We start from the raw sequence: 22,449 nt of genomic DNA, 5'->3' as shown, positions 1-22,449 counted from the left end.
CTGACAGTGGTTTCTACAAACTACACTACTTTCGCAAACGAAGTAAAATATTTAAGTATCAGTTACTTAAGTGGATCTAGGATTACTTTATTCTCTTAAACAAGAATTATGCACTCGGATACCATTTCGGTTCCTGTGTTGAATTTTAAGTAATCCCTAGTATTAAATTACCATCTGTTTGTGTTTTGGGGATGCTCAGATTTGGCAAAAAAAATTATATATTGGTATTTATTTAAATGCTATTAAATCAGTGCTGTAAAATGCGATTGATCGAAGGTTGTAATAAAAAAATACGGGTATATGATGAGCATCTATCGCTCTAATTGAAGCTTTGTATAATTCACATGTCTGCCATCGTAAGATTCCATGTGTTGCGAAAAAAGTATGATCAAGTTTGGAATCGTAAACCACTCGAAAAAAAAAACAGGTCTCACCTTTCATAGATGATTATTGTGGTAGGAATGCTGTTAGTTATGAGAGGTGCCCGTCAAAGAAAATGAAAGCTTTGTTTATTTGATTTAATGAATGTTATCTTTTATAGATCTTGTCAGTTTAGAGATAAGGTTCTGATTATCTCCCCTCTTAATGGGAGCACTTGGGAGAAATATGGCTGTTGAGAAACATAACAAAAACGACATGGGCTGCAAAAACTGTCACCTACAGCGATATAACTGGCACGGAACAAAATTCCGGGAATTGTCTTTTGTTTTGATGGGTTAGTAATGGACAACCAGAAGAGATGAGAAAAAAAAAAAAAAAGTGGGTGGTAACACAAGCGAATAAAACTCGCAGCGCAGATTTAGACAGAAATTTTATCGACTGATTTGTAGTATATAATTGGAAATGTAAATCGGACTTCAATTGATAATATTACTACATCCGATTTCGGGGAAAAAATAAAACAATAGATAGATAGAGAGATTCCTTTATCAAAGGAACAGTTTTTTTTTTTTTAGTTGGTTGGGTTTTTTCTATAGTTAGTGATCACTTTTGAAAAATGTCTTTATCTGACTTGCTTGATCTATTTCAGGCGACTCGAACAATCAGACTACAAATATTAAGAAAGAAAAAGAGATTCCACATGATCACATCAATCAAGTAAGTGCATAGAACTTCTGATAAATTAATTGTCTTGTCTGGATGGCATTGGTTACTGATGGTATATCAGTTCTCTCTCCCCTTCATAGCAGCTTGGAAATGTTAGGACTGAGGTTTTGGCAAATGCATTGCGCTATGGCGTCCCATTTTTTTTTTTTTTTTTTTTTTTACCGAAGTTCCATGCATTGTCAGAAATAAAATTCTTTTTTCCCCATCCTCTACATTCTTTTATTTCTCCAGACTTCTTTCTATTACGGAATCCTTTTTTTTTTTTTTTTTTTGTCTGAGTCGATAGGGAAGGAATGTGTCAGTACTAGACACGATCTCTTTCCCTGACATATCACCGTTAAGCAGTCGCTCTGGAAACAGCGTCCTAAGTTAAGTAGTTTCTACTATAACCCTCCATAGACCACTTTTTTTTTTTCTTAGTTCATTCTATGCATCCATTCGTTTTATTTTATTTTTTTATTGTTGACGGTTAGTGAAAAGACTTGTGAAGCAAGTTACTAATGATATCAGCACTTTGTTTTATTTGAAAGTTACTACAATTGTCATTCGTACAAGCTTTAAAAACGTCTATTTTAAATATGAGACGAAATTCTAGCTAAAATTAAAATGATTTGTGTGGGTTACATGGAACTGTATGTCAGTTAATTATCACTAATCTGATTATTTTAATTGTGCTTAAGATAAACAAAACAAATCCGTCAAGATCATTTCTATACATAACTACAACCAGGTGCTTCAATAATGATGCTATGATTTGATTTAACCACGTGTTTCAACAATACTGATGTACTTTTCTTCACCCACGTGCTTCAACAATACTCATGTACTTTTCTTCAACTACGTGCTTCAATATGTATAACAATACTGTTGTAATTTGCTTCAATCACACGATTCAACAACACTATTTTAGTTTGTTTCAAACAGGCGAATTCAACAATACTGTTGTGGTTTACCTCAATCACGTGCTCAATAATACTGATGCACTTTTCTTCAGCCACGTGCGTTAATATGTTTCAATAATACCCCTGTAGTTTGCTTCAACCACGTGCTTCAATAATGTAATTTTCTTCAACCACGTGTTTCAACAATACAGTACTTTTCTTAAACCATGTGCGTCGACAATATTAATTTTTTTGTCGATTTCATGCTTAAATTTATCTTTCAGCAATAGTTTTATGGCTTAGAAAAATAGCTTTGATTTCACTTAAGCTCTCATTTTAGTTCTAAATCAATTACGGGCGTAGTAGACTATAGTTATCAAGATTGCCGTAATTACAGTTTGATGTACTTCCTCCACAATTTTTGTGGACGAAACAAATTTGTCCTTTTCATTACTAGCATGATCAAAACAAGCCAAAGAGGTAATTTTCTTTTGACAGAACCAGTTTAAACGTCGTTCTTAATTAAACGCTTTTCTTACACCGTACGTAATCACTAAATTGTCCTCAATAATATCTAACCGCCACTGATTTTTGCACAAAATTAAATAGGGCCGATTATCTGATGTTTTCCAAGCAACTTCTAATATTTCTTAAAAGTCAGGAACCGAAAGTTCGGCGATGTTTCACGGAGTTTCAGAGTTTTAATCCGCTTAGGAGTTTATAAATTAAAAAAAAATCATAACAATTTATCCACAAGTAATTGCCACTCTACACTTAACTAGCAAACAAAAAAATGTAATTCAGGAAACCGTATCTCTTTCACGATAACTCAATGTCTTCCAGTGCCTGACTCCACAATCTCTAAGCATCAACTGGATTAATCTCAGTTAGGAAATGCGTTCAGGCGGCAGATATTTAAAGTGGCAAGCTTAAGTCTTAGCGGTGTCCTTCTAACTAAACAACAAACCTACTTGGTGTATGTGTTTAAAAGGAACGAGACCAAGAAATAAAAAAATAAAAAAAATTGTAAGGAGTGAATTTGTTGCTTTTCTTAACTGCGCTGCAAAAATTAATTAAAAGTAGTTATTTAGGCGGATTTTAAATTACTTGCTTAACTTTAGACCGTTTTATTTTGCTTCGGTTTCGAGTTCTTTTGATGGAAGTATTCCCCTTCATTTAATACGATTAGATTTTTTTTAAAAGCATCTTCTCATCGCTACTTAGTTTCTCTATCTTTAAGAAATGCCTTTAATTCGCGCGATGGTTCTAATTTTCAGTTCTTAAACTTAATAGCCAATCGTTGACGGCTTAACAACAACTACGAACCACTAAGCAGCCATTAATCGTTCTCTCTGTTTTTTTTATTTCTTTTCCTACACAACATTTCGTGATAAAGCAAATGAGACTTGCTAAGAAGAGAAAATCGCGATTACATTCTTTAGAACGAATATAAGGGATTAATATCTTACACCAAAACCACTTACCTAGCATGCTGGATCGCCTTTGGCCGATATAATCACTTCCACCCGTCTTGCATTGACTCCACCAGATACGGAAGGTGTCAGGACCAACTAGACAGAATAATGTCCCCAAAGTTAACAAGTGATGCACGAAATAAATAAATTATTTTATGAAAAGTGTCACAGTGAAGGTGCCAAATAAGATGTGACATTTGCGGTACTATAAAAGTGAAAAGGTCGCGATTTTAAGTTTATTTATTCATGTGGGGGTTCTCCCTTTTCCTCCCAGTCCCTTAAGACTGGTTGAGTCCTCCTAATGAGGGATTAAGTACGTATTTTATGACTGTAGATCTGTATTTGTTCACAGGCCGGTTTGTCTTTTCTGAGGGACGAAAAACCCGAGTTTTTGGGTGAAAAAAAAACCCTCTACCTCTCTATGAGACCGACTACCTCACCTTTAGTCGAAAGAGATCAGTAAAAGTTGCATCGAACACACGTCTTTACGACCTTGTTAGATTTTTCGTCTTTAACGACTGAGCTACGGAGGCTCTAACGATTTTAAGTGAGAATAGTAAGGGGTGATATTGTTAATCAAGAAGTATTGTTGTTCCAGTGGCGTAGCTATGGGGGGAGGAGGGGGGCGGTCAGCCCTGGGCGGCAAAAGATCTAGGAACGCCACTGCGCTGTTCTCGGACCTTCATCGCACTCTGTATCGATGTGTCCCTTTTTTTTTTTTTTTTTTTCATGTCTTCCAACAGTAGCGTGTCAATATTACATAACTTAATACTTGCAAAATTCGTGAGTCTGCAGCTCAATCGGCAATCTCTGCAGCTCTTTGTGAAGGTGAGGTATCCTGTCTCATGCGGAGATGGAAGGTTCCCCTCCTTGACACTCGGATTTTTTTTTTTTTTTTATTGCACAAAATACACGGAATTAACATACTACACTATGTTCATAGGATTAGATATTTAGGTCGTAATACATCTAAAATGGAACATCGTGTCTGTTGAGAGAGAAATATCTGCAATGCATAGAAGGCCGTAAAACATTAAAACATTTCTTGCCGTTTTAGTGGGGCTTTCGTGTGTTAAATATTCTACCGAAAAATTCTAAAACTGTTTCTAAGAGTAAAGTTCTACTTATCTTAGAAATTTTACTTACAAGAAACGTTGGGGAAAAAAAAAAAGACTGCTGACTTAATCGTTTTGCAATTCGACTATCCCCAAAACTCAGGTTTTTCATCTGTATAAAGAGACAAACCAACCGGAGAACACACCTAATTAAAAGACATAATTCTACTGGCCTCCCGTCAGTTGGTAGCCAATTACAGAAGCCAAACTTTTGCCAGAAACAGCACTGATAGATTGAATATCATTAATCGTGTAAACCTACAATCCTGCTGCCAATACACTTGACTCAAATCTGACATTATTATGCTCTAAGCCTTATTTACCTCCAATACCTTGGGTTACTAACTATGTAGCTTTCAATTGAAATAAATGTTAGGAGATTTGGTGCAGCAAGTGGGAACTATTTTTAGTTAGCAATAACATAATCCCAGAAATGTGTTAGAAGACTTTGGTTAAAGTGTTTTAACAGGCTGTATACATACAATAACGAGGATGACCTTAATGATAGATAATATTTTTCTTCTTTATTTAACACATTCCTCTATAACGGTTAACACTGCACTATCGCGCCTTCCTGAGACATTAAACTTTGAACTCCGTAAACATGACTCGCATTTGAAATGTGAACTTCTTCTATACAAATAAGCATATTCAAAGAAGAGTCGACAGTATCGTTTTAACGGTTGCGCTTCGTTTATGGTCCCTTTTTTGTGTACATCCCCGGAACATCATTTACATAACACTATTACGGCAATCTGTGACAGTAACGCCATCTGGATATCGCTTCACTTTTACAGATTGAAAGTGGGTCGTTGTGTATTCGGTTTTCGGTGATAAAATACAATGTAGGGGTCGCCAAACGACATCCAAATTAGCCTTTGGTGAAAGTAATTTAGGCGAAAATGACCGTCGCCAGCCGGACGGCTAGACGAACAGCGAATCGGAGTTGGCCACTAAAATACCCCTGTCCGCATCTCGTAGTGTGTAAGAGGGCCATTTGCGATAACTAAATACCTATCTGCATACAAATCGTGTTGGAAACTATTTGGACATACAGACAGACAGAGGGGAGAGAGAGAGAGAGAGATTGGTTGTGGCAAGATCGATTGGATGGTGAATGATAGCCAGCAAGATGTTGACTGTATATATAATGCCGGCTTCGAAAAAGGCAAAGCATACGAATTGGTTCTTTATCTTTTTCACTTTACTTTAGGCGACTTTTTTCTATCTATTTATTTATTTTTGAGGTTAAATGTGCAATACTGAGAGAAAGTATTTTTCGAGATGGTTGCTATTTCCTCTAGCAGCTGTTAATAAACGGGTTATAAACTCACCTATAGGTATATATTTATTTGCTCAACATATATACCTTACAGTATATATTTGCTCAACATATATATATATATATATATCAAAAAAAAAAAAAAATCAGCTAACGCCTTTTTATTCCCATATACGGGGAGTAGGCGAGGCCATTTAGCCCTATCTAACTTTTGGAGACTGAGTGGGCAGTTCAATCTCCACTGGTACCAATCAGAGATAGATGGCCCAAGGCTATCACTAATTAAGCGGTACACAGTGAAGAGAGACGGCTCAAATGTGCCGCCATCTCGTGGTCCCTAACCCTAACACAATAAATTTAATGTCTGAAATAATGTGGGTTCTACGGTCGATTTTCTTGAGTTTACAGGATGATAAACCCTAGTTTCCGGGAGGAAAAACCCGCTTGCCCGTGCCAGAGATCGACTAATTCGGGAACCGGTCGAAAAAAGGCTTAGAAAAATTTTCTCTAGTCGCCGACTAGACTCGAAACCAAGTCTTCCTTCGTGCGGCCAACGCCGTGGTATGCAAACGCCACATCAACTGAGCTACACAGGCTCTCTCTCTCTCTATATATATATATTTATTTATTAATTTGCTCAACATATATATATATATAACTTATAGTATATATTTGCTCAACAGCGTATGAATAAATATATCAACTTACAAAAAACTTTATTTCCTTATAAGGACTGGCTTAAAAGGGCGAAGCAAGAATGCTTTTCATCTTCCCCGTTATCTGTAGAGGACAGCGTAGGGATAAGGTGTTATTGAGCTATTAAAGCTCTGATCATGGCAGGAGGGTAACAGCAATAGCCGAGCCTCAGTTAGAGCTTCATTAGCTACAGCATTGCCATCCATTACCCTCCAAGGGTATTGGATACTTCTACCCAGTTTTACTTTGTTCTTAATTCTTAAAAGAACTGGGCGATGGACTGAGTCCTTGACTCTTTATCCCGTCATCTGAATGAAGAAAATCTGTGTGAGTGGTGTGTTATTTTGAGCTAAAAAGCTATAGTCATGGCTGGGTAACGGCAATAGCCGAGCCTCAGTTAAAACTTCATTAGCTACAGAATTGCCATTCGTTAGCCTGGAAGTCCTAAAAAGGACTTTTTTCATTTTGGCAGTCCTCCTTAGATGATTCTACAAAAAAAAAAAAAAAAAAAAAAAAAAAAAAACTGATTTGAGTTTCTATTTTTGGAGTAATTTTATCTTAATTAAATATTGGAATAGGAATTTTATTATGCACTGTACATAAATAATTTCAATAAATAAGCCAAAATATTTTAGCAATAAAGTATATTATATTTCCTTAAACTTTTTAAAAAAAATTTGATAGATTTTCTTTTTAAGTTCCCCGTAAGTATAATTTGTATTTTTATAGCGGGTCTGCAGCTTATAATATTGAGTAATAGGAGTACGTGCTGTAATACAGTATGATAAAGGTTGCATCTAATCACTAATGTGTAAGCATAGGGTTTATTATCCTTTTTAAATTTTAAGTGATTCACGAGCAAATTAATATACAAACTCAAATAAATATAACCTCATTAAATATTATAGCTGAAATATATCAGTTTTAGATCACAAGAGGAACTTTGTCTAGGATTTTTTGAGCTGGTTCATGAGGTAGTCGACGGTTGGTACATGAAAACTGTTTTTTTTTTTTTAATCTCCAAATCTCGGGTTTTTAATCCCACAAATCAGAAAAATCAACCATAGAACACATAGTTTCATGCATCGTTACTAGTTAGGATAGACACAAAAGATGGCGATACTTGTTGCTCTGCATCCTGTCGTCTAAGAACGCCGACACAAATCTTCCAGAGATGAGAACATTTGGATGGTCCTCAAATGGATTAATTAATATTTGTATTTATTTTTCTTTATAATTACACTGGTCTTAGCTGTAATTTAAGTATGTTGTGTAATCCTTAAGTAGTCTGGCAATTCCTTTTAAGTGTCACGTGATTTAAAGTTCGGAAACTTTGGTTTCAGTGATTCACAAAGATGAGAAAGCATCCTGTTTATTTAACATGAGTTTTAGTTTTTATCTTTTGTAACGTACAGCTTTTCAACAAAGCGTTTTCTACGACTGTCTTGAAATCAAGTGGCTTTTCGATGCATAACTCAAACATTATTGAATGTTGCTAAAGGAGAAGTAGTTTTATAAAAGAATCTCTTTCATGAAAGAGAGCCTCTCTCTCGCTACGAGAACAGAAATCATCCACTTACGTTGAAATTTTTACATTATTAGAGTATTTATTTAGTTCAAAAATGGTTTTTGAGGTTCATCTTCATTATCTAGTAGTGTAATCTAAAAATGTGCATACAGCATCATGTTAACAACAGTATTGACATCGTATTACGAATAAAGTACACTGTCATCGCTTTTAGTTGCTTTGGTCGTAAAGATTTCTTCACCGAACTTTAAGGATGAAGAATTCCTCAATCCACATTCCTCACTGTGGATTGAGGAAATCTTTTGTTTCAAGGATGAATATAAGACATCGCAGTCACTAATTTAAAATATTCTTATTAATGATATATTAACTTCAATTGGGAAAAACGTTTTCGCTTGAGAAAGAACAAAAACTTTAAATCGCTTTTAAAAGATCAAAGGCCGCATCTTTTCAAAATGAAGTTTTGCCATTTAATCGCCAGTTTTCGTAATTCCGTAACTCATATTAACGTTCCGCGGTCAAAAAAAAGGGCAAAGGTCGACAATAAAGCGCACGCCACAAACTTCAAAAATTATCCTCGCACAGGTAGAAGTATTGGATAAAACGAACCAATAAGAAGCTGTTTTTTTAATCACTTCTCCGACGCCACGATATTCGCCGTCTGTTTACTGCGAACAGGTTACGATAACACCAGCAATACACAAAATATTCTCTTTTATTGTGTTTTGTTTCAATGGAGGCTCGTTCACTTGATCTCCGATATCTACAGAAAGTAATTTTAATGAAATGGAAGCCTTCAAAGTGTGGAAGTTTTATTACGTTGGCGGCAAGACCCGGGATCAATTAATATAAGCGAGCTTTGCGGTACAAAAAGTATCCAACCTTCTGCGGTGAGGAAACTCAACAATCGATGGCCTTTATACCGCTAATATTCTGCATTATAATTCCCGATTCCCAATTACATTCAGAAGCATATAAAATTATGGTAATTGCTAATAAAAACACTCTACAAACCCTTATCCTAATTCCTGTTTAAGGGAAAAACTGTGGTGATAGCGTACACTGAGTTACAAATTATTAGAGACATACGTCACATTTTCGTTACATGAGACGTAGATTTATGATGTTCTGTAGCGTTTTGTGGATAGGATTTATCAAGGAGGTTCTTATATTGTAGTCCTGATTCGTGCATAATATGATAATTCTCATACGATGCAGTAATTTGATTCCTGCTAACAGGAGTAGCTTTTGGAATGTTCCTTAACCTACTGGGAAATCAGATAGTACGATAACTTTAACTTGAAGCTTGTACTTGCCTTCAGTTCAGTTGTTAAATATTTTTTTTCCATTCCTAGTCAGCTTAAATATACTTAGATAAAAAATTACTAAATTATTTACTAGAGTCTCCGTGTCGGAGTCGAACCCGGGTCTTTCCCTTTGGTCGGAAAGACCCGGGTTCGATCCACGTCCGTGAGAACCATTTATCTGGTGTCTTTCGACGAAAGGTGAGTTAGCCAGTCTCATACGGATATATAGAGGATTTTTTTCTCCTTAAAAGTCTGATTTTTCGTCCCCCCAGAACAAGCAAACCGATCCCGTGAACACACACGGATTACAGCCAGGAATACCTAAGACCCAGCCATAGGCCTGATTCGTTAGCTATGCCGGTCCCGAGAGCCCGGATAAAATGGGAGGGGGGGAATTGAGATGGTGCTACTTCCTTGTAAAAAAGGGCCTCACTTTTGTCATATCAGCAGGAAGTGAAGAGATTTTAAAAAAGAGATGTTTTCACTTCCTCCCACTTATCCTCCTCGTCGCTACACAAGAGCGTATTGGCCCAAAACTCATCTGGATGACCCGCGTACCGCGCAGATATTTTGACATGATTGAGGTCTGAGGAGTGGAAGGTTTGTGCTGGTTCAGAAGTCTATTAGAACTCACTTTAGTACTTTCCTCTTGATGCTTTGATGGCTTCAGAAATGTCGCGTTGTCATCCTGAAAGACTTCATCACCTTGGATACTGCTGCTAAATGGGAGGGTGGGAATTACAAATGCACTTGTGAGGTTCATCGACCTCAGGGGGGATCGCAGCGCTTGGTTGTCCCCAATGATTTGAACCGTAGTGAAAATGCCCGACGGTTGAAAATTGTCTTTGATTGTCCCCCAGGACCCACACCACCTTCGCTCATTATTTAGTAGGCACTACACTAAGCAGCGCGGATTGTAATCGTGCGATTAGTGGGGGGAGGGGGTTCGAACAGGTGCATAATCGATAATGTCCTGTTTATGTAGTTTGAAGTAAACCCTTCGGAAACGCTGTCAAAAATTTGCCGATAGCAGCCTAATCTTATGTATTTTCGTAAGTAAAAATCTCTTAAGAGATTTTACCTTTACCACACTTACAAAAATCTCTTAAAAATATCTTAAGTCCGTGTCATTTTTTTTAACGTCAATCTTGCTGTGGCATTTCAGGTCAGGAACGTTTTAAACTGTTTTGTTAAAAATGCGACTCAATCCAATGCAGTCACCTCTTAGAAAGAGCGTGATGCATCTATGCATCTATGCAAATAAGCCGAAACATAGCATCTTACATAAATCTATATCTATCTATATATATATATATAGATATTACATAAATCTCTAACATGTATGAAAAGTAAGCTTTGTATCATTTCTAAGTATTTTGCCATACCAATATTACGATTGAGATGACGTAATGAAGTGTCCTATAGAAGCATTCGGGACACTGAATACAATTCCAGTTGTTGATTTCAAAATATGGTAGTTAGCGATTATTATTAGGTTGTATAATTATTGAAGTAATTTATTTGATAATTGAAAGGTAAAATTTTGAATTTACGATAATTTATTTATTTAAATTTGAGACGTGACATGGGAAAGAGATGAGAAACTAAATGGAGGTGGCTTTTTGTGACCCTCAAGAAAAACATTCCCAAAAATGTGATATATAAGGATGACCCATAAACATCATTGAGTCATGGTCTTAATGTCTCTCTCTCTCTCTCTCTCTCTCTCCCTCTGACACACGCACGCACACACATTAAGAAAAAGAAAAACTACGAGGATATAACATACATTGGCGAGAGTAAAATAGAAGCAAACGTCCGTTGTTCTTTCATAGCATACCACAGAAAATCCATTGGAGGAAAACTGTTTCAAACTACACTCCTCAAGCAATCAAATGGAAGAATTGCCATAGTTTATTCACCATCATATCTCAAGAAATTAGAACCTTAACACTTCTCATCGAAAGACTGCAGCAATCTAGATTGACAGTAGAATCATTATAGATAGCATAAAATATCAAAACGCCCACTTAGCGTTAAGAGAGCAAGCAAGGAATCTCACTCCACAGGAAATAGTACAAAGGATAAATTGGCGAAGGAAGCTGCTACAATCGAACATCTCGAAATAAGTTACGAAAAGAGTTTTTCAAAATCAGCTATAAAAACACTTGCATAAAGAAATAAGCCTTAATTTATGGGAAGAAGAATAGAAAACCTCTAAAAATGGATCAACCACAACACAATTTCTACCAACTATCAAAAGCAAACTCCAGTAGAAGCCATCTTTCCAGGTTTAACAACGCTATTAACGAGAAGAACACAGAAAAATAATCGAAATTATTCAAATTTTGTCAATAGAATCAATATTATAGATACATACATATATATAGATAGAAAACACACACACACACACACACACACACACACATGGCATCAACACAAAAAGTAATATTGAAATTTGAAGTCTTCAAATTTCCGATATTTTGACCTCATGTGAGATAGAAGAAAATAATTAAAGACCATTTAACAGAAATAAATTGATAGATAGATTAAATGAAAATAGAACCAGCCAATAGATGGATTGATTAAAAAATGATAGATAGTTTTTTTTTTTTTTTTGGTAGATTGACATTAACTGATTGTAAAACGAACCTGATTGATTGAGTGAAGGAGAAATTGATGATCAGTTCATCGGAGAGAAAGAAAGAAAGAGTGATTAATTGATTGACGTAGGAGAGATCGACAGATCAAATGAAACCCGATAGAAAGATTGATAACGAGGCAAAAAGTTTTTAATCCTTAATAGACGCAGTGCCACCACTGAATGTTTATTCCAGTCGGTTGTCATAGTTACAGTTGTCATAGTTCCGTTAAACTTCAGGTTACCTGTATTCAATAAAGGAATTAGCTTTCTGTAATGGAAGATGCTACATGACATCCACCGGATTTTAATTCCCCGCTGCTCCGAACGAGGGAACAATTAAATGTAACACCTCAGTAATGCTAAGCCCCGTACATTACTGTCGGCCGAGTGACGGAAAGCAGGAGCCAGCAGATGGGAACATTTCTTGGAAGAAGAAATATTTCCCAGGAGTGAACGCGTGTAATTACCCTATTACGGTGGCGGCAGCGTGGATTTAACAACCCCCTCGGGACGCTCTGTAATGAAAAACAGTTGCTGAATATTTATTTTCTCCTTGTCAGAGAAGAAACCCGGTTGCCACTAAGAAGTTACTATGGGAGGAGGGAATACGTACGGCTCAGGGGTTTAGCTACCCATTACTTGTGCTTAATAGTTTTCGTTAGCATAAAAAAAAAAAAAAAAAAATGTATACTGCAAGAAAACTTCCGATTACATGTCACCGGAATAAATAATATTACAACTTGTTTAGAGTGATTAGATGCTTTGTTGATCCTTCATCAGATAACTACTTGCATCCAGCTTGTGTACATCATCATCAGAAACCTAACAGTTCTATTATTTTAAATAGAAACCGGGGAAGAGGTGACCTTGTTGCTTCTTAGTTCCGTGAAGCCATCTCTACATAAAGATGTCCAACAGATGAAGATCTTCGGCAAACTACTTCAAATTCTTCATCTGTTGGACATCTCCTCAAAGATGATTACAAAAATTTTGTATGCGATATACTTTTGTTTAATGTGTACTAAATCTTGTATTATATATTTATTTGAATATTATATATTTATATATATTTATTTGAATATTTGTTTAATATTCAAATTAAACAATATTTAATATTCAATTTACACATTAAACAAATTTCAAATAAATATATAATATTTATTTGAATATTATATATTTATATTTATTTTTATTTGAAATTTGTTTAATGTGTACAAAATCTTGGGTTATATTTTGTAAAATCTTGTATCATACTTGAAATATGAAACAATTAGTATTATCCTTAATAGTCCTTATAAGGACTGGCTTAAAGGGGCGAAGCAAGAATGCTTTTCATATTCCCCGTTATCTGTAGCGGACAGTGTAGGGATAAGGTTATTGAGCTATTATCAAAGCTCTGATCATGGCAGGAGGGTAACAGCAATAGCCGAGCCTCAGTTAGAGCTTCATTAGCTACAGCATTGCTATCCATTACCCTCCAAGGGTATTGGATTGAATGAATCAATCACCGCATCTCACGGTCGATTAATTCAAATTCATTAGTATTATATTTCATTTATTCCTTTATTATATATATATTAGCAGAATGTGTCTGTCAGTTATTAAAATTTTGAGCCAAAATCCTTTAATTTGTCATAAATAAGTTACTGTAATGAAGAATATTATGGATCATTCCATGTTTTATAGACAAATTTGGAATAACTTAATATTTCGAAATTTACTACAGGGTTTATGAGAATAAACCCTCGCCATTGGAGTTGCTTTTTTTAAGTAGTTTATGAAGTGCAACTCTGATCCCTCATAAGTTGTTTGGTAAATTTAGAAACATTTAAGTTTATTTCTACATTTGGCTATAAAATATGGATGGACCCATAATATTCTTCATTTTCAAATGTCATTGAAATGTTTTTTTTTCTATTTTTTATTTTTTTCACAAATTTCGTAACTCAATATTAATAGTTTCCACACAGCTTTATTAACGTGAGAGTACTGTAAATGGGCACCAGGGAACAAATTCTTGCCAAATTAAAAATATATAAATGTTCATAAATAGATTAAATAAAAATCAGTTATAAAATTAATAAAAATGTGTAGAATTAAAAAAAAATGAAGTTTCATTTACCAACAAAAATAGTAAAAAAAAAAAAAATTGTGAAATTAATTTTTTGTCCCGGTTGCCATAGTTACAAAGTTGGCAGCAAACAACACTGTGTACTCAATCATAATTGGCTGATTATGACAAAGAACATCGTGTTATAACTACTAATAATTACATTTATCCCGAAATCCTGCGATAGCATTTGTGCTAAGTCTCTTTTGGCAAAATTCCAACAATGAATTGTTAGTCGAGAATAGAGTTGCGATGGTCAACAGAAGTTTTTTTTTTTTTTTTTCGCTAAATTATTTTGCTGACAACTTTGTTTCTTTTTTTTAATTCCTTTCACCATATCTCTAGTAATTTCCCAACTGTTATTTCGTCCATGATAATCCGATTTGGAGTCCTATATTTTCTATTAAGTTGATATTGTTTTGTTTACTTGGTGGAGGAAAAAAAAAAAAAAAAAAATCAAAAACAACTATGTAGTGGTCATTAGATGAGAAGAAATAAAAGACGGCATCCGACAGATAGCGACAGCTATTTTTCTTTACAAATATGACATCTTTTCTTGAGCTAGCAGAAGATGAATGATTCTTCGTAGCGAGGAATCGGATATGGTAAAAAAAGACGCAATCTCCAGAGATGTTTCGTTAAAAGTATCTCCATTCTTACATTCTCATCCCCCCCCCCCCTTGTCCCACGTTCTTTATTCTCTTTTTACCTAACTTCATCAGTGACTTGTGTCATCCGGTGACTAGATTCTGTTGGATGTATAAATACAATTTTAGAACTCGAAGAAGGAAATGTTACTGTGGATTAAGGAAACATAAATGTGAGTCAGCAAATCAATCGAATCTTCAACTTATTCTATACGTTCCCTTAAGTGCATTCTATTGGATTTTATGGTTGCTTTTACCGAACCGATGACAAATGGTTCTTGTTTAAATATAACTTGACGTAATATTTATTTTTTCTTCAGAATATTTTGGGAGTTCATGTCTCTCATCATCGGCCTTTATAGTATAAAAAGAGTGCTGAGGGTCACTCTGGGTTAAAGAGACCTCAGTCGACCAATTTAGCTATGTAACTGTGAGGTTGTGGCTAAAAGGTCCTTAGACATCACACCTCCTAAAAAATGCTAGAAATGAACCTAAATCATCCAAAATAAATAAACAAAAGAGACGGAATGATCACGAAGACATAACCTAATAACAGTTGATTAGAGAACCGAATGAACTGAAAAAAAAAAAAAAAAATGGGGGAAGAACCAGGCCCGAGTGGTACAACTCTTAAGAAGCTGATAAACCGCCTCGATGTTGGCCTTCGCCGTTCGGGTTTAATCAGGTCAACCCCCTCCCCTCCTATTTGTGAACTATAACACCAAAGAATTATTTTATAAAAATAGACAAGGTTTAATTTTCCCCTGTCATGAAACAGATAATAGGTGGTTTGCATTATTTGTTGAAGAATCTTCCATCCCCTAGCAAGTATCCCTCGTGTGCCAAGAACCAATTCAAGTAAAAATAAAACCCACGTTACAACGTTCTTGCAAACGCCACAGAACGGATCGCACGGTCTGGGCCTGTATCGCGACTTGACCCAGGCTAAGTCCCGGTGAAATGGTTATCCCCAACCATTCCTGATATTGTTGAACAATATCTCCATCTTAGTTCCCACATGTGGAGTGTCATATCTAGAAAGCTGAAAAAATTCCCAGTATAACTTTTGTGATTTTAATTGAAGAACATTTATGCCATCTGTCGTAAACTTTTTTTTTATGTAATGACATAGTCGATAATACCACTCTGGCACAAAATCTGAGCGAGAACCAGCATGATCCGTGGTCCCAAAGTAGGGAAGAAAATGCCCCAGAAAATCAAGTTCCGGATGTGTGGTTCGAACTTAAGGCCTTCCGTATGGTTTTAAATGTGTTCACACAGTATAGGTATTGACATTCCTAGTTTCATACTTCCTATTATTCCAGAAAAAATCTATTAGTTGGTTATAAATAAAGCTGATTTTCTTGAACTTCTGTTGATCGGTTACGTTAAACGTTTGCATGAGCTTTAGAATGGTAACTAATCACCGCATCTCACGATCGATCTACTCTAATCCATCCAATCAAAAATCCAGTAATGAATTTATAGATTGTGATAAATATTACAAAAAGGTGTATAAATGCACATCTAAAAAACACTATTTATCTTTTCAATATTCTTATGTTAAAAAATATATTAAGTATATTAAAATATTACATTAAAATTATTCTTTATAAAATACACATTTCATGAATGTTCTTGAGAAAAATGTGATAGACATGCACAAATCATCCCATGGCAAAAATCTCACTTTACAATAATAATAAATAAATAAATTGCACACTAGATGTATTTTCACTGTTTACAAATCATATTTTCTTTTTCAAATTTATATTTTCTTTGCTAAATATAAAGAAAATATTAAATAATTTTTTCTAGAATTTATATTTAAACCTTTTACACATTTTATATTATAATATTATAGTTAAATTATATAATAAACCTCTAAATATTTTACATTATAATAATATAATAACACAACTAAGTTAACATAACTAAGAGGGGAGGTTGAATCAATCGACCGTGAGATGCGGTGATTGATTCATTAATGCCCTTGGGGGTAACGGATGGCAACAATGCAATGCTGTACCAATGAAGTTTAACTGAGGTTCGGCTGTTGCTGTTACCCCCTTGGGCGACGAGTTTTTGAGTTCGCTCTCTTAAGGTTTTTGCCTTAAGGGAGCAATTTGATTCTCCGGGGAATATGTTCTCCGGCACGGCCCGCTGAGGGGCTTTGTCGGTGAATTATTTTCCTCGGAATTTCAGCGGTTCTGCTCAGTGGTCGGGGAGCCCGTCACTGAGTGGAACCAACGCTGAGATTAGGACGGTCTTTCGCCCAGTATGGAGTGGCCTAGAGATCGTCCGTATTTTTGAGATTTCACCTTTACTTACATAGTCGGTGATTGATTCATTTAATCCAATACACTTGGAGGGTAATGGATGGCAATGCTGTAGCCAATGAAGTTCTAACTGAGGCTCGGCTATTGCTGTTACCCTCCTGCCATGATCAGAGCTTTAATTGCTCATAACACCTTATCCCTACACTGTCCTCTACAGATAACGGGGAAGATGAAAAGCATTCTTGCTTCGCCCCTTTAAGCCAGTCCTTATAAGGATAAGGACTAACACAACTAAGAGGGGAAGAAGAATGTACAGTTCCTTCTTAGGACTTCCAGGGTAACAAATGGCAATGCTGTAGCCAATGAAGTTTTAACTGAGGCTTGGCTATTGCCGTTACCCAGCCATGACTAGAGCTTTTAGCTCAATAACACTCCTTCCACACAGATTTTCTTCATTCAGATGACGGGATAAAGAGTCAAGGACTGTCTATCTCCCAGTTCTTTTAAGAACACAACTAAGTTTATCATTACGGATTTTATATTATAATATTACAAATTTTGCGATGCAATACGTTAGTTGACAAAAAAAATATATAATAATAAATAAAATTAGGTAAACGTTGTGTGTGTATATATATAGATTTTTATTGTTTGTCATTCGCAATTTATTTTCTTAATTTATATTTAATTTTTTTAAAATAATATTGGAAAGTATACTTTCTTTGCTAATAATTATGTATAATAATAAATAATTAGGTTATTTCCCATGAATTCAAAAGATTTTTATACACCTTTAAATAGTTTCAATTGCATAATGTATATAAAAATTGCTGAGAAACATGCTAGTTTATACATCATTGATTCATTCAATCCAATACTCTTGGAGGGTAACCGATGGCAATGCGGTAGCCAATGAAGTTCTAACTGAGGCTCGGCTATTGCTGTTACCCTCCTGCCATGATCAGAGCTTTAATTTACTAGCTCAATAACACCTTATCTCTACACTGTCCTCTACAGATAACGGGGAAGATGAAAAGCATTCTTGCTTCGCCCCTTTAAGCCAGTCCTTATAAGGATAAGGACTAGTTTATACATTTGATTAGAATGGATTGCTTACTCTTTTTATTTATTTATTTTTAATAGGTGGAAAATTAATAGCTTAAGTAAATTAACTGTGCCAACTTTTAAAATACAGATTTGTAATCAGACTTGCTATCATCAGGGTAATTATTACCCGCAATTTCTTTTTCTTTCTTTCTTTTTTCGGCATTTCTTAGATAATATTCTTCCCAATGCTTTGGAAAAAATGTTCAACTTTGTGCAGTTTTTATTTGTATAATCACCCCAAATGAATACAACTCTTGGAGTGGTAAAAGATGTCTCTCAATTTTTACAATTGACACATTTAAGCTTGATTGCTATCGAGTTCCTGTCACTTCCAGCATTCACTTTTCTTCTTCATCGTTGTGATGGTTAATTAAAAAACTTGAAAGTTAGAAAAAAAAACTATCGACATTAATGATGGATTGAAATTAGTTAAGCAAAAGAAAGTAGCCCGGCATATTTTGACATGTTTGGATTCCTTTGATAATAAATGACCACCTCAAACCCCCAAAAATCGATTAAAACTAGTAAAAATTATCCTTACTTCGAACAGCCGACACATAAGAATTTATATTAGCTATTACAAGAGTAATTTGTACTTTCTTTCCTCCTCGGGAAGCAGTTAAAGAAAGATAGCTAGGAAAAAGACATTTGCAGTTGATGGAAGAAGCCTAAAAGCCTCAACCAAAGGCTTCATTTCCCCAAAGTCTTGCAACAGACTAATTTCATTCATCAGGGAAACTGCACTTGCTGATGGTATCAGATATTAGACTGCCGAGAGAGAGAGAGAAAAGGGTAGTGTAATTGCTTAAGGTGTCACCTCCGTGTTGCTCATTGCTATTCCCCCAATTGCATCACTAGACGGATAGAAAGCCCTCTCTTTACCATGCCGTACGAATAGATTCTGTACATGCTGTCTTTATTTGAAAGCAAAGAGGGAAAGATAGATTAATTCACTTGTGCCTCTCGAAGCAAGCACGAGCATTTGCCCCTGTAAATCCTCTAATTGTTAAGGCCCGTTTATCAAGGAGAGAAGTATCTCTAGAACTAATACTAGACAGGCTTAGATGAGCTCAAACTTGTCCACTGCACACTGCTGTTGTAATACAGGCTTCGATTGGCAGCGAATAGTTCGAACGCAGTCTTGTGAATTTCTGGGTTTGTTTATAGCACACAAGTGAACAGAAATCCTCCTCAATACTCAAAGGATTTAGAAGGGTTGTTGTTGATAACAGAAGTCTTACTTGATTGTTTTTCCTTTGTTACTTGTATCGTCTTTTTTTTTTTCTTTTTCACTCGACCATTTATTGTCAGATGTGGCACTTTTGTTGCACGCTATCACTTTCAATTACATGTAAAAGAGAAAAACCAGTCACTTCAACTGTTTTTCTTTCAAAACACGTGTATTTTAAAGTTAATAATACACCAAATTTAACGTGAAGTTTCAATTATTTTTAATTCGCAACACGGTTGTTTCCAATTGTAAAAAAGTAACCTTGTTACACCTCTGCACACTCTTGTTACACTTCTGCATCGATAAACGATAAAATATTAAGTTTTATATTCAATACACATTTGTTTCAAAATTAACATTTCTAGATGTGACTAATAACGCCGTTACAATCACATTGTAACAGTGTTACTTGTTACAATGCCGATTGTTTTTCAAACATTGAAAAACAACAGATACTTCATTGTAACAGCTTTTTTTGGTTTTCAATCAAAATGTTTGTTACATAGTTAACCGTGAAACATTTTGTGATGTTAAATTGCTACAATGACTAACGATAGAAGCTTTATTGTTACAGATTTCATTAGTTTCAATTAAAATGTTTGTTACACAGTTAATAAAATCGTTTTTAATCAAAATACGTTCCTTTTAAGTTAATATACGAGGGTGCGCTGAAAAGTTGTGTGAGGTAGAACCATGTCTTCTTATATAGCGTAAAAGAAAAAGAGCAAATTATTACAAATTGATGAAACATAAGATTTAAAGGGTTTTAAGATATGTTCTTTCTTGTGGTTAGAGTTGCTTTAATATCATTTTTGTTGTCGGTGTTTATCAGAACTTTCCAGCCCTCCCGTAGATCATGTAACAAGTAATAGTGTAACGTTGTTATATTGTTACAATGAGAAACAATTATAATTTCATTGTAATAATGAAGCTTTCATTGTTTTTCAATCAAAACACGTTTGTTTCTAGAAGATGTAACAAGTATCACTGCAGCATTGTTACATTGTTGTAACAATGTTTCATTCGGAGTAAATTGTTTTAAGTTAATAATCTTGCAAGCCAGTACAATGTTTTAACTGTTTTCCATTCAATATGTGGAACTAAGATTGTTAATCCTGATTATGATTCAATTGGTATCGATAGAACAGTTTCCTTCATTCACCGCGAGAGGGCCATACTGGTTCCATCTACTTAACTTACTGGACAAAGGCTCGGCGCTGATTCTTTATTGGGTAAAACTTGAGTTGATGCCCTCCCAGCAAGCATTTCCTTATCTGCCGTAGTAAACCCATCACCTTGACCCCCCTTTTGCCCCCCTCTATAATTCAGGGTTACGAGCAAAGACGAAGTCGATGGCTCTTGTTCTGAAACAGCTTGACGCTAATGGCGATCGAGCCTGTAAAATATGTCTGCGAAAGAGCTGTATATTTTCTGTGTCACTACAGCAACACTAGAGGGCGCCCTTAAATTAGCAATCATTCTACAAAGCTGCCATTCAAAGATATGTCCTTATGCGATCTAGGAAAGGGAAAAAAAATATATTTGGCAGGTTTTATTTGCTTGTGAGGAAACAGGTTGGTTAAAGTACAGAGCAATCTTTCCTTTCATATCGATTTCTTTCGTTTTTTTTTTTTTTTTTTTTTTTTTTAAATTCGTGATATGGAAAAATATTAAAGTTTGAAAGCAAAATTAATTCAATAAAAACAGAAATCTTTATAAAGAATATTTCGACTGCAAAGGGCAGTCGAAATAATTTTGAAGGTCTGTAAGTGTTTTTGTGCGTAATTTTTGATACATTTTAACTTTTTATAATCGATTTGTGTACATTTTATGGCAGTAAATGATAAAATAAACTAGTATCTACATATATTTTATGCATTCATAACATACCTAACTTTTTATTAATTTTTTCGATATTTCTAAGCTACTCTGTTCGTCTGCGATATTTTTCAAATTTTCACAAATCTCCCCAAAAATTTTTCAGTATATTTATTCATTAAAAAACCGCGTATAAGTGGATCCGCGCTGTTCAAACCCGCGTTCTTCAAGGGTCAACTGTATATTGATTGTAGATATTGACTACATGTATTACTACATTTATGAATTATACTTTTCTTTCTTGTTTCCTTGGAGTGTCTTACAAGTCAGTCGTAATATAACACAAAGAAACTGTTAATGGTACTTTAATTTTTAAATGAATAATAATAAAAATAGATCAACAAAATGAATACGACATCCTTTTATAATATTAATTACCTACAAAAGAATTTATAATGTTACAATTACTTAAAAACGAAACATTAACAAACTATAAAAAAAGAAGTAGAAAAAAAGAATGAACTATTCATACGTGGAAAATAAATGATCCCGGTAATAAACATAGAAAAGGAAATAAGCCCTATAAAACTCCAAGAAAGGTACCTCTATGGAACAGCTTTCGTTATCATCAATCGGGTGGAAAGAACGGGAAGTGGGGGGGGGGGGTGGTCTAAATCTCTTCTGCGATGAAAGGAATTTTCTAGGCCAAAAGGAGAAAATCCCGCCTCTTCCGACGGAGTTCTTCCTCTCTGTGTCTTTATTTTTTTATGAGACAGATCAGTCGGAGAACCTACCATTGACGAATACATCGGACTTGACACAGACTTTTTAAATTATTTTATTTTAAATTATTTATATAATGTAAAATTATTCCTCGTTATTTCAGATAACAATTATTTCGTAGGCAAATGCTACGTAAGTTGCCATGGAAACACCAATAATGAGCACAGTTCTATTTATAATTGAAATCTGAGTCGTTGAAAGTACATACAGTATAAATAAAGGACAAGGTACAACTTGTTTAATTTATACTCCCCCCCCCTCCCCATAGCTTTGTATTCTCCTTAACAATAAATAAATGAATACGCATACATGATTTTTTGCGATAGGGGAACAATATTTCTTTCCGTATATATTTCGCACACTTGTGTTTTTTTTTTTTTTTTTTTACCTTCGAAATGAATAAAAAGAAAGAAAAAAAAATTGTTAACTTTAAACCAGT

Source organism: Typopeltis vanoorti, chromosome 20 (genome assembly GCF_054136105.1).
Source record: "Typopeltis vanoorti isolate ZY-2024b chromosome 20, IOZ_Tvanoo_1.0, whole genome shotgun sequence".
NCBI lineage: Eukaryota > Metazoa > Arthropoda > Arachnida > Uropygi > Thelyphonidae > Typopeltis > Typopeltis vanoorti.
Note: the sequence above shows the minus strand (reverse complement) of the source record.